The following is a 13,941-nucleotide window of genomic DNA, read 5'->3' as shown; positions in this document are numbered from 1 at the left end:
TGAATCTAATAGCAGAAGTACAGAAGATGCAAAGCAGATACCAAAATGCCAAAGCCAAAACACAAACCATAGTCAGAAGTCAGAGTCCAAAGCCAAGGGTCCAGAGAACAAGGTCCAAAATAAGCAGGAATGTGAATGCAAGCCAGGTTGTTGACTTGTTGCTTCCACAAGCTTCCAAGCCTTTGGATGCAGATTTTTATAGCAGCTGCAGTCCTCTAAACACTTCATCCTGCTAAAACTCAGGGTTGGTCAACCTGATGTTCCTATGGGAAGCACTCATGGGAGCCTCTGATCTTCGTGTCATGAGTCCTTGCGGAAGCTTATCTCTCACTCTGGCTACTGGGGGAGGAGAATCTGGTGGTGATTCAGCTGTCTGCTATTCTGATTGCCCATCATTTTCCACAGCTGTAATTAACCCCTCAGATTCCAGATCTTCTTTGGCTGAACTCATGACGCATGATGCCATTCCTCCATTTTTGGTTTATTTCAGGTTTACTTTGATCCCCTGATTTTTTTCTTTTTCTTTTACTGATTTTTTTGGAGGGAAATCCCACCCCCCACTCCCACATCTTTTATTGTTGCCTGGACTGCCTGCCTGCCCACCCTTCACCTGCTGGGTTCCTCCCAGCACTGCTGGACTGCAACCATTGAAGTGGTGGTAGGAGGAGCTGCCTCCCCGATTCCCCATATTATATCTTAGGGTTGGGAGTGTTGATAATTTTGCCCTTAATAAGAGTGTAAAGTTTGTATTGATATGATCATGATGATGAATTAGTTATTTTCCCCATCTGTATTGTTTTCTGCTGAAGAATTGATGAGAATGACGAGGATGGTGATGTGTTGACAAATGTTAACTTTAAAGTACTGTTGGTGCTGGCATAGGCCTGTGAATGGCCTCCCTCCCTCCCTCCCTCCCTCCCTCATGTACTGTTGCTGTTGCCCACTTTTGGAATAGATGGTTTTCTGTTGCATTACTCCAGCCTTTGCTGGAATAGTTTTGAGGGTTCTGTAGGGTTTCATTTGCTTAGTGTCAGAAAACCAAATTGGAAAATTAATTTTTTTTTATTTTTACAAAAGATGTAAGTATTTCTGGGTTTAGCAAAAGGACCAATACCAAAGATACCCTGAAATCAAGTTATTTATTTTTTATTATTTTATTTTATTAGATTTCTACTCTGCCCATCTAACTCAACGGTCTACTATGGGTGGCATTAGAAATTTAAAAATAGTTAGACCAATAAACATATACATAAATCCAAGATGGCAAAATATAGAATTTAAGATATGGCAGGAGGGAAATGCAATACAAAATCCTCTCTCCCTTCCCCAAACCACACATTCCTACTTGGCACCAGTAACTTGATTCAGACTTGACTCGGTTCCCCTCCCCCCATGACTCAGACTCAACTCACAAGTTGGAACCCATCCACCCCTCCTTTTTTTCTGAGGAAAAACCCTTGTTTTTAATAGATACTCAGACTCGGGGCTTGGAACTCAGGACTTGGTACCAAAGACTCGGATTTGGACCTGGAACTCAAGCTCAAAGACTTGCCAACATCCTTGATGTTTACCTTATGGTTTACTAAGACTTCTAGATCCTGGTACTACTGCCAAGATAAATGTCACACATCCTAGATTTCTGTGCCTGATGTTTTTTTTAAAAAAACATTTTAAAATATTCCCTATTGAAGTTCAGAGGATTCTTGTATCTGTTCCACTGTTGTAATATATGTCTTCCTTTCCCGTTGAAGTCTTCTCAAATCTCAGGCATGAGCATGGTTCATATAGGCTGGGCATCAGTAGCTACAGCACAAGGCAACTGAAGTAATGGGGGTTGGGGAGTGGCAGCAAGATTTTGGTGGCACTGCCGTATATCCCTACACTGCATCCTATTTCTGGCTGGCAAGGCCAGAGTGCACTACGGCCAGTTAATTGACAGTCCAATTAGGCTATGTGTACAGAGAATGTGACATTATATTATCATTTTCTTTTGGAGGCAATAAATTTGGCCTACTCTGTGGGAGGCATCTTTGTAGTCTGAATGTCCTATCAGACTACCAATGTGAATAAGCAGATTGGAAGCACTGAGACAAGTCTGATGTCTGTTCTGTTCCTCAGGATGAATGAGCTTCTTACAATGAATGATGACAGCAAAATGAACCATTCCAAATATGCTTACATGGTAAATTATGCAGTTCTTACTTTACATATCCAAATATTGGCATGTTCAGCAATGCAGTGTTCCTGGCCACTATGAAAGCTTTGAGAAATATATATACATACATATATTATTATTGTATGGTTGTACTGTTTGCAATATGGGGTATTTTCTGACCTCAGTGAGGATTCTGCTATATAGGGAGAGATAGAATTTCCCCATGCGGTTTGTGTGTGTGCAAAATCTATACTATTTACAGTGACAGTGTTGTAGAATGCCGGCTTTGTAGGTCTGCCTCTATGTGAATTCTTCAACAAAATGTGACTCTTGGGGGCCAGAAGCCCACTGAAGTGCAAGGCAGTTAAATGAGTTTCGGACAAAATAGATGTTGGGTTCAAATTGCTTCCCCAGAAAACTATAGGTATACAAAATGGTCAATAAATTGTCCAATATATGCATTTGATTGCATTTTATTCAATTTGAAATGAAAGGGCTGTCGGGATTTTGCAGTGCAATCTTACACATTAACTGAGAAGTAAGTATCATTGACCACTATCTCATGTGCTACAGCTGAAATGAAACACTCAGTCTGCAGAACTGCAACAACCTCGCACTTGCCACTGCATGAGACAGAGATAGCTCCCATTAATTCCAACAGGGTTGATGCTCATGCAAGGAGGAACTGGATACTTTGCCCTCCCAGCCCAGAAATAAAGAGGTGAGACACAGGTTGTTGGGTTAAAACTTTCCATCTTTTACCCTGTTGGGTTAGAACCTACCACCTTTTACCCAATCTTTTACAACTTTATTAACTATTTAAACTAGATCCCCAACTACAAGGGGGCCTAACATAGTGCGAGATTCTTCAAAATCCAGAGTAGCCTTGACCTCCAGACCATTCATAGAGCAGGGTGAGCTCCTGTTTCTGAATCATGCTGTCCACTGTACAGCATGCCTTTAGGTGCTCTGTGATAAGGGTACCCCCCTGCCTCAACCCACCAAACCTCATGACCTTAAGTGGGCTGCTGGCTGGGAGGTCCCCCTATGGGACCTTCCATCAGATGCCTGAGTGGCTCCACCTGACAGAGAGATGGGATAATTTTCACACCACGTGTCCTCTATGAACTCACCCGACTCTTCTCTTCATGCTACCTGCTGCTATGACCGAAATGACTCTAATTAAACAACTAACGATTATAGAAATTTAAGTAACCTCACCCTACAGGTAAGAATGGGATGATAAAAAACACACCCGCATCCAACGGTGACTCAGCACTATGGTGGAGCGAACAATCTTGTGTGAGCTTAGGAAAAGCCCCAAAATGTGCAAGAACTAGGCAGGATTCTCCCAACAAATTTAATGAGACCTCATACCAGATAAATAGCTGCAGAACTGCAGCTGAATGTACTGAACTAATGAAAGTAGATGTGTCAGCAGCATCATTGTAAATTTCTTCCCAGTATCAGAGGAAGAAACAATGCAGTGCCATATAAACTCTAAAGTGACACCATCTTTAATGAATTTGGAATGGGCAGAAGCCTTTTTGCTGGAAAAGCTTCCCTTGAGCTAGTAGAAGCCCCGTTTACTAGTTGATTTCAGCTCTGTGGACACAACTGGATCTGCTGGTACATCTGCTGTGTTGGCTGAGATGAGTTGGTAGAAGAGTCAAAAAAAGGGGGAGCAGAAAAAGGAAGGTGTGGACGAGTGTCTGACTCATGCCAGATCCAAAACCTCTCAGGCCAGATTCACATCTAGGGATGGGCTTTTTCTGTTTATATGGAAGGGAAAATACATAAAAGTTTTTTCCCCATGTTCTTTCATTGATTTCCAAATGAGAGTCTCTTAAATGACTTTCATTAATGAAAGATGTGTATACAAAAGTTTCATGTTTCCTTCTATCATGTACTTTCTTTCACGTTTCTCTGTTAAATTGCCTAGGAAATATTTTATTCAATATCATCATGAAAGCTGTTGTTAGCAACTGATCAGAACATTTGGGGTGGGAATTTTGAGCCTGTGCAGGTTCACAGATTGGTTGGAGCCCAGTGAACAGTACTTTTTCTTTGCATTCATCATTCCTTGTGGGTTTGCAAGTAGTTGGTGCCCTCCACCTCGGAATATACTGCCTGCTTGCCTCTGTACTTCAATTTCAGATCCTTTCCTTTTTTTTTGATTTTTGCTTTTTTTGCTTGATTTTTTGGGGATTTCTCCCCATCTACTTGAATTGGTTTTGATGCTACCAGACATTGGTTTTGATGCTACCAGACATTCTGCCTGTAGCAGCATGCCTTCTTTGGATTACGTTTTAATTCCCTTCCTCCTGCTGATTTCTTTGGGGATTTTCCCCCTTTCTGGTCTTTTCCCTTCGTGGAGCTTGCCTGCACCTACCAGTTGGACTCAAAGAAAAGAAGTGGCAAAGGGGAGAGATAAATCTCTCCATATTCATAATATGAAATCCCCCCCCCCCAAAAAAACAAGCAGTCTCTTTCATGTTACATAAAAAGACTGGTGCATGAAAAAACATGAAAATGAAAGAGGCACCCCTGAAAGCAAGACAAATAAATCAAATACAAAAACAACCCCCACAAAACTTCACCACACATATCCTGACTCACAGCTTCTATGCAGGCACAAAAACAGTGTGAGGATAGCCGTAAGTAATTTCTGATAACTCTAGGCAGAGAGGAATTTGGATAGCATTTGCTTGCATGACATTAGCTGAGTTTTCTTAGCTAGTTAGGATTGTACCTTTAATTTAATAAGGATACTTTTTGAAGGAGTAGCAGGGTTTCATACCTGGTAATGATTTATGAGATACCCAGTGTGATGTAGTAGATAGAGTAATGGACTAGGATTCAGAAGACCTGGTTTCACATCCCTGCTTTGCCATGGAAACTCAATGGGGGTGTAGAACAAGGAAAACCACTCTTTAAATATCTCACTTACCTTGAAAGCCCTATTAGGATTATTATAAGCCAGTTTCAACTTGAAGTACATAACTACAAATGAATTAAAAAGCCATAATTGATATTCTGCTATTTTAAGTGGATCTCCAGCGTCAATACGTACCTTATATCAGCCATTTATCTTTCAAGTCTCATTTTGTGGGTTCTTCCCCCTGCCCAACAAAAACTGATGTTCAGATCATTCAAAGAGTGCCCAGATAGACTGAAATGATCTGAAACAAATTTCTCTGTGTTACTGTTCCTAATATTAGATTTCTGTTCATCAATTCTTTTGTACAGAAATTGTCCTGCTTGTCATGTATAGAGTACAGAAGGTCATTGTTTTTCTCTCTTATTTTATATAAGAATGTAAGAATTATTATTTATAATAATTGTGTGTTTTCAAGTCAATTCCGATTTCTGGCGACCCTTTCCATGGTTTTCTAGAAAGAGAATACTCAGAAGTAGTTTACCATTCCTATCTTCTGGGGTCCCCTGGAACTGGGCAGCTTGTCCAGAGCTACATGGGCTGACTCTCCTCCCAGGAGACACAGTAGGGAATCAAATTTTCACCTTCTGGCTCTACAACCAGATTCCTAAACCACTGAGCTATCCAGCCAGCAAGAATTATTATTACAAGCAGTCTTATCAAACATTTAAGAAAACAAAGGCATGCTATAGTTCTCAGGAACAGTTTCAGTAACACAAAATAGAGAACAGCATTTGGTCAGTTTATCAAAGGACCATTTTTAATTCATAACTCGTTATTTATTTATTTATTTATTTATTTATTTATTTATTTATTTATTTATTTATATCCCGCCTATCTCGTCATACTAGACCACTCTAGGCGGCTTACAATAAAAAGCAACAATATAATTTTAAAAACATTACACCTAAATAGAAGTCAAAGATATAGAGAAAGAAGGACAATAAACAATAAATCACATTTTAAAAGGGAGAAATCTATGAGGAGTTGTTGAAAGATCAGCAGTTTAATGAGAAAAGGAGTCCATTTCCAACAAAATCATATGAAGTATTTATAAAAATTGATACTTGCTGTGTTTGGATATCACAGCTGGAAGTAAATTATCTTCATTCCTTCTGCAAAGGACATGTGCACTTTGTGTCTTTTCTATTGCCATGACCAATCTAGCTCTGATGACCAAATTATATTGGTCTATTAAATTTATGGTCTTCATTGATATAAATTTTCTAGCACTACCTGTGCCAACTGCTATGTAGTAATAACATGGTAAACCCAAGTGCTATTGCTCTGTACATGCTGATCTCAAGCTAGTTTGACTATGTGTACTTATTCATATAGCCATATGTTTATTTCACCATGTGTCCAGAAACAAGCTGCAATATCTCTTACAGAACCTTATTCCAACCTCATGAATTTCAGATATCTCAAATAAAAATCATCTTCCGCTAGCCACCATCCCTTTCCACCAGTGTTTCCTAGTAGTTGTGTGCTGGATGCCCTTACACTGGTGCTAGCATATATCTGGTGCAAATTAATTTGCATAGAATTTTAATATTTAATAATGTTTTAATCCTTGTATCAGTCAGGCACTGAAACTGTTGTGTGCTGAATATAAAGTAGCAATATATTTTTCTCAGTGGCTAAAATCCTGTTCCTTAAAGTAGTAACTCACACCTAGAATAGGCTTAGTGAATCAGTGGAACGTATGAAGCAGATTACTGATTCAGTGGGCCTACTTTAGTTGTGATTTACTAGGCTAAGCAACAGGATTTCAGCCAATACTCCGAGGATTTTTACTTCAGAGTTATGTTTGTTTCGAAAGGAACAGTTTGTTAGCGGCAAGGAACACTGTCCCGGTCAAGCCTCGTGGTCAAGCCTCATGGTGTTTGTTACACCTATTTAACATGCAGAGGCAGGTTTGGTTTATTTGTATGTTTTTTCCAGGTAGAAAAGAAAGAGCCATCTATCAAATTATCAATGGCTCAACACTGCCATCTTCCATCTGTAGTAGAGTTTCTCATAGGTTCATCTATTGACCTCCGTTATGTTGATAATGCTTGTCTGCACAGATCAGCTAGAATGAGGTAAGCTGAAACTCTGCTATTGTAAGTAGTGAATCTGAAGTGATGGTGTGAAGCATCAGTCATGAAGCTTATCATAAAATTTGTATCTTAAATTGAATAGGTTTCCTGGACTCGGAACATTCCACTGTTCCCACAGCACCATCTATATATGCTTTATAAATCATTTTGTGCTCCTACTGTTGAACAATGTTGTGATACATCTTAACTAAGATTATAAATCCTCATAGTCTTACCTTTACAATAAGGGAAGATGCAAAACTACTATATTCTTCTCCTCTCCAGTGAATATGGTGAACGTTTGTAGAGTCTCTGAATGCTTTTCTTCTAGGAGAGGAAACAGTGTTTTACATGAAGCATTTGCACTAAATTTCACAAATTGTCTGGACTGTACATAAATGTACAATGACCGCTGCATTGTTTCATGAATATGCAAGAATCTGAAGCATTGCATGGGTTGTTTGAAAGTTCTTCAGTCCTTCTGTGTTTGTTGTGTGTTCCTTGCTTCACAAAGGGAAAAGGCACTAGTTTTGTGCATACTTATTTTGGGCAGAATACTGAGACCTTAGCAGGAGAAATGGCATTCTTTGTCTCATGTCTTGAGGTTACAGCCTAAATGGATGATGATGCATTTAATCAGTATTCTTCACATCCTTAATCTTGATGCTGCCTGGAGGAATTCCGAAGTTCCTCTGACTCTAGTTATGACCTCAACTGTAGGACAGCAAAATTGAAATATCTGCTTTACCATGAAGTTCAATGGATGACCTTGAGAAACCACTATATCTTATTCTAAGAGATGACTTCATACATGTATATCTAGTAACAGATTATTCAATGGCTGCATTTCATGACCTCTTAGATTTAAGCAATATGGAACTTTTGGCTGTGGCTTTGATCAATGATGTCTGTTTAATACATGGAAGATATGGCTTTAGGTTGCAGACCCAAAATGCTGCAATATTCATGTGTGACTACATCATAGTCAATCCAAGCAAAGAATAACCAAATTCCATACTTCATGGACTGAAGAGGTACAGAAGTATTATACTAATGCAAAAATAATAGGCTTGCCCAAATGAATGTGACTATTTTCAAGCTTATCTTATATTTGTGAGGTGGCGGAGGGCATTGTCTGTTCTTCTTTCTGTCCCTTGTATAGAGTTCTATTGCTCTGCAGCCGTCTTCCACTTTCCACATTTCCAAATTTTAAATGTGACAAATGTCACACTATGCCATATTTATTGGATATTAACTGAAGTGTGGGCATTCAGGAACGCTGTAGAACATCAGAAAGATAACCATGCAATCAATGACAGGGCAGTCACTCCCATTTAAGGCAGTTTGTAACTAAGGTAACCTGCACTTGAGGATTTTGCCGATCCCTCCAGCATTTAATAGAAGTCTTCTGCCTCTATATTCAGTGTTCTATGAGTATTTCCCTCAAATGATTTCTCTTCTGTTAAATTGAATGGCAATGGTCAGGAAAAACAATGCAAAGACTTTGTGACCCAGCACTATTCTGCACAGGCAATGTTGCAGAAGCATCCCTTTTGAAAGTTTTACTATCATGCAACTATGAATGATACAGAGGCATAGAGAACTTTTTACAGCTGATCAGATTACTGCTCAGCTGTAGCTGGTAAAGATACTTGATTAAGGTTTTACGATCACCTTATCAGAGTCTTAATGATTCACAGCTGAAGTTGTGAACAGGTATCCAGAAAAGAGATGACAAGATTGTGGGGAAAAAAGAGTGAGGGAAATCATGGATGCCTTCACTCCTGGTTTTTGGAGGAGATGTGAAGTACTACGTTAGTGTCTAGGATGCAGGATAAAAAATGCCAACTTAAACATAAAATGCTGAGAAGACACAACATAAAAGAGCTTCTGCTGCTGAGGCCACTGTGTTTCTGCCTGTAATCAAATTCAGGAATACACGTTTGCTTGTCGTATCTTGAAACAAGCAGTGGCTAACGTCCCATTAAAAGAGCTTTCAGCTGTAAATCCACAAAGGCAAGCATGAAAGAACTTGGTAAACCTTCCATTTCCACTCAGCTCATTGAATATAATTCAGTTTACCATTTATGTCTCATCCTTAGTCTATGAAAAACCTTTGGTTTATGAATGTGGGATAATGTGCTCCTGTGTCCACAGTTCAAAACATCAGGAAATGGTGCACAGTATCACACCTGCATTGTTAGTTTTGGTACGTTTTTGCATAGAAACTTGTGGGAGGAGAGACTTTTTTTTGGTTGTACTGCCCCCATTTTCAGAATTGCCTTGTAGAATATTGTTTGCTCTGCTGCATAATAACATCATTGCACTCTCATGCAGTGCTAATCCAAGCACAAGCTTTGCTGTCAGATTTAGGTTTTTTGCATCTCCAGTTAAAATAGTGGCTCTTAAACCTGGGCCCCCATGATGCTGATGATCCCAATGCCCAGAAGCTCCAGCCACCATAATCCATGTTAAGAGAGTCTGAGATTTGACTTTCAAGGACTTCTGCAGAAACAGATTTGGCAAGCACTAAGTTCAACGTTTAGAAGACAAGGAAAAATTAAACTCTATTGTCAAAGAGCAGGATAGATGACAATGAGCAATACAGACTTAATTGCAGCTTGAAATTTACTTATGAAATGACAATTTGTTACCTACAATTTGTTATCATTTTCTTTAAAAAATAATGAATTAAATGATTAAAGAGTGATTGTGTTCATCATGCTAACATTGATGTTTACAATTTGAAAATTTTCAGATTTTATACTTTTCATAAGTATGTATATATATAATATGTTCTTGGGTGTATATGTATGTATGTATGTATGTGTATGTGTGTGTGTGTTTGTGTGTGTGTGTGTGTGTACATACGTACGTAAATACATACATACATACAGTATATATGTGTGTGTGTGTGTGTGTATGTGTATAGATAGATAGATAGATAGATAGATAGATAGATAGATAGATAGATAGATAGATAGATAGATAGATAGATAGATAGATAGATAGATAGATAGATAGATAGATAGATAGATATGCTTGGGGTAATTTTGGGTATTTGGGACCATGTTTAGTTACTTGAAATATTTTTTTAAAAAATCAGAAGTGATTTGTCACTAAATATTGACCTAATGGATTAATTTCAAAATATTCAGTAATTAGTGTTAATCTTTTTTAAAATAACAGTAATAATTTGACACTAATATATCTGCTTTGAGAGTAGTATTTCCATGCTCTGGACACAATGGGGTTGAAAGGCAGAGATCTGGCAACAGATGTTCCCCAAAAAAGGTCATGATGGGCACATTATATCCCTGGGCTCTGTATCAAGGGAGTTTCTGACATTTTCAATGACATTTTCTGGTGTCAAAGATACTGGGTGCAAGATATTTCATGGCTTTTGCGACTGGGGATTAGCTTAAACCCATATTTGTACTTCTAGCTTATCATGCTTTATAACCCCCTTCTGTGCTAAAGGATGGTAATAGATTTGAGTTCATATATCTCTTTTTCACAGCAACCTCTTGGGATAAGTTTTCTCCTTTGAATGAGACACTGATATACTAGTCACTGGGGAAAATAAGACAGTGTAGGAGTCTAGCACTAAGGGAGAGTAGACAGCTTAATTTTTTTTGTCACTGATTTAAAGAAAAGAAAAATCTGTTAAATAAATTACATTAGCACACAACAAAAATACACTTTGCTACCTCAAGCACTCAGTAATAGACAGTGGCAATGAGCTGTCAGGCTCACAAAATTTTTTATATGTTTATTTATTTATGATAAATGTATACCTGACCTTTCCACTGACTGCTGTTAAAGAGGATAACAATCATAAATTATTCCCCAACACATGAATTTTTACAATGAATGTAAAGTAGTTGCTTGTCTTATCCTCATACGTGAAGACAAGGAATTTCTACATTCTGCACAACCTGAATGGTGAGGAGTTCACATGTACCATCAATACCATTATCTGTTGTTTTCTATCAGTTCTCCGTTTACTGTTTGAAAGCTGCCCAAGTTGACAGTATGGATGCCTAAGGAACACAGTGACTCTGATACAAATTGACCTGAATTTTTTTCGGGGAGGGGTGGGAAGGGAATTTCTATCATCACCTAATATTGGACAAAATTCGACCATTTGGTGTAGCAAATTGCACTAGGGTAGACCCCTTGAATCAATGAGAATTTAGTGAGTCAACTCCTCTGTATGTTCCATTAATTCAAAAGGGCCTGCTGTAATGTGGCTTATTATGCTTACTATAGCACAGTAAATCACACTTAGAATAGACCTATTTAAATTAATTGAACCTACAGAGTTGACTCACTAGATCCCCACTGATTTAAGGGGCCTACTCTAGCATGATGTTCTACACTAAGCAACAGAGTCATACATTAAGCATTTGGTTGATATCAAGTGTATCAGCCACATTTTGCATTTTCTGAACGTTCCAATGTCATTTTAGAACTTATTCATGAAATAATATTTGCTTGAGGAAACATTGTTTAGGATCAGTTGCACTCATTCTAATGGCTATAAAACAAAATTTGCATTTAGTTTAAATCGTATTTGTCACATAGGCTTGATTTCAGAATATTTGGCTTTCATAAAGATAAATTGGGTTCAAATGTTTACTCATCCAGGGACTTATTAGTGTCTTCTATCTCTCCTTGACAAGGGTTGTCAACATTCTACAGAACCTCCGTCAGTTCCTGCTCAAGAGTTCTATCATCTTCAATTATGTATATATTTATGTATTGCTAATTATTCTGAAATCAAGCCATTGTGACAAATAACACATACACTAAGAAGGCAAAGGTTGTATTCCAACATTCTAATAATATTCAGTTAATTAATTAAAGTGGACAGAATTCATAAACAGGAAGGGATGGAGGTCCCATAGAAGGCTGACAGCCTGAAAAGTTCTATTCATAGTGGCCTTGTCTCCATGGCTACTCCTTCACCCTGTGTTACTATTACAGCAAGAGGTGAAGCTGTCTATTGTGCTGGTGGAACAGCCTAGCTTTCCTAGGTGGCATAAATATAACATTTTAGCCCTTTCCCCTCTACCATCTGTTGCTTCACATGGAAAGTGGTAAATATGAAGAAGTCTAGTTCCTCTTCAAATACTCCGTGTAAGCAAGAATTCTGAAAAATCAAGGATCTTGCTCACATGGAGAATCTCCACAGGAATATAAACCCTTCAAACCCATTACTCTTCATTTAATGAAAGTGATGGTGATGAGGGATGGATTCTGTATTTTCTGGTTTGCCTGTTGGATATAGCTAGTGAGTAATGCCTGAATAGAGTTTCTGCCCTAGTCCTACTTAGAGAGATGATGGCTGGTACGCTAAACAGTTCAACAAGCAACTTTGCTGAATGCATGGATGTCTGCATTTCACAGCTCCGTGGAAAGGGTCCAATCAACGTTCCTGTATAAAATCTTTAGCTTGCCCCACTGTGTCTCCTATGCAACCCTATGCCTTAAAGGCGGTCAACACAGGATCAAGACCCTGGCTTGGCTCAGATTCTTTAAATACTGGATCAGAATCTGTTTCTTCTCAGCCCAGGACATCCTATTTCAAGCACTGCTTTCTGACAGTGTATTTCCAAAAGGTTTGGTCCTATTTCACAAGAAAATCAAGACCCTGGGGTTGTCACCAGATCTGCTGGGTTCAATACCCCCTTCCAAGGTATTCCATACAATCAAAAATAGAGTTCTGGATATTGAGGGGTAAACCCCGCATAGCGCTGCACAAAGGGTCTGTTCCCCACTATACTTTCAGTTGCCCCTCTCCCATGGCAGAAGACCGAATTACTTCTTTCACTTAGAGCATCCAGAAGATCGATGGACATTTACCCTTGCTAGGTACAATACTGTTATTTCAGACTTAGCACAGGGCAGATATACGGGTTTACCCACAGAACTGAGAGTCTGCCCTTGTGGTGAGACAGTGGATGAATCCTTGCAGCATATGTTGTTTTACTGTATCTTGTATAAGGATACCAACCTATCTTATCTGAGCACTTTCCTTTTGTTAGTGCAAAATTGTGGAAATTCAGTAGAATCAGCAGAGTAATGTCCAGTCCAGGAAGTCAAAATAAATCATACACACACAGGGTTTATATTCCTGTGGAGATTCTTCATGTGAGCAAGATCCTTGATTTTTCAGAATTCTTGCTTACACGGAGCATTTGAAGAGGAACTAGACAGGATATATACAGCAGTGCAGTCTGGCAGCATAACAGGATAACATTCATCATAGAACAGGAAGATACCTCTACTGTACAGGTTCACACATATATACTTATGTACATCTGCCTGTGGCCAATGACATTAGACATTATATCATGTATGAGTCAGTGCTCATGAGTCATCATGACTCAGCATTACTACACATGTGTTCATCATGGCCGCTCATTAATGCACCTTGTTCTGCTCAGGCCTGGAAATTATTCTTGACACCTTTCCTCCCATTCTGGATGGGATGACCTGATAAAAATGCAACACCTCCTAGGTGGCACTGTTAAGGAACCTACCCTGATAACAGCCAAATACATCTCCTCCATCATGCAGAGGCGATGCAGCATGCTGTTGAAGAATGCCAAGCCCTATATATGCATTTGGCTGTTCCCTGCCACATGTTAGCTGTTGAATGTTTTATTTGCATTTTAGTGTGTTTTAATTTTGTACAGTAAACCAATAAATGTTTCCGTCTTTCTGTCTTTCTGTCGGAATGCATGCCACAGTGATGGAAA

The 13,941-nt window shown here is 38.8% G+C and overlaps 1 long non-coding RNA gene across 2 annotated transcripts in view; it reads left to right on the top strand.

Moving 5' to 3' along the window:
• LOC140707740 (uncharacterized) overlaps window positions 1-13,941 on the top strand; it is a 111,534-nt gene that overhangs the window by 66,361 nt on the left and 31,232 nt on the right. Inside the window, exon 3 of one of the 2 annotated variants that reach the window (XR_013545703.1) lies at window positions 2,119-2,193. The exons of the other annotated variant lie outside the window; for it this stretch is intronic. This is a non-coding gene — a long non-coding RNA (uncharacterized LOC140707740). Of the gene's footprint in view, window positions 1-2,118; window positions 2,194-13,941 lie in introns of those variants that run through there. 2 annotated transcript variants of the gene reach the window in all.

The sequence above is a fragment of the Pogona vitticeps genome, chromosome 5 (genome assembly GCF_051106095.1).
Source record: "Pogona vitticeps strain Pit_001003342236 chromosome 5, PviZW2.1, whole genome shotgun sequence".
NCBI lineage: Eukaryota > Metazoa > Chordata > Lepidosauria > Squamata > Agamidae > Pogona > Pogona vitticeps.
Note: the sequence above shows the minus strand (reverse complement) of the source record. Positions and strands in the feature narration are given on the sequence as shown.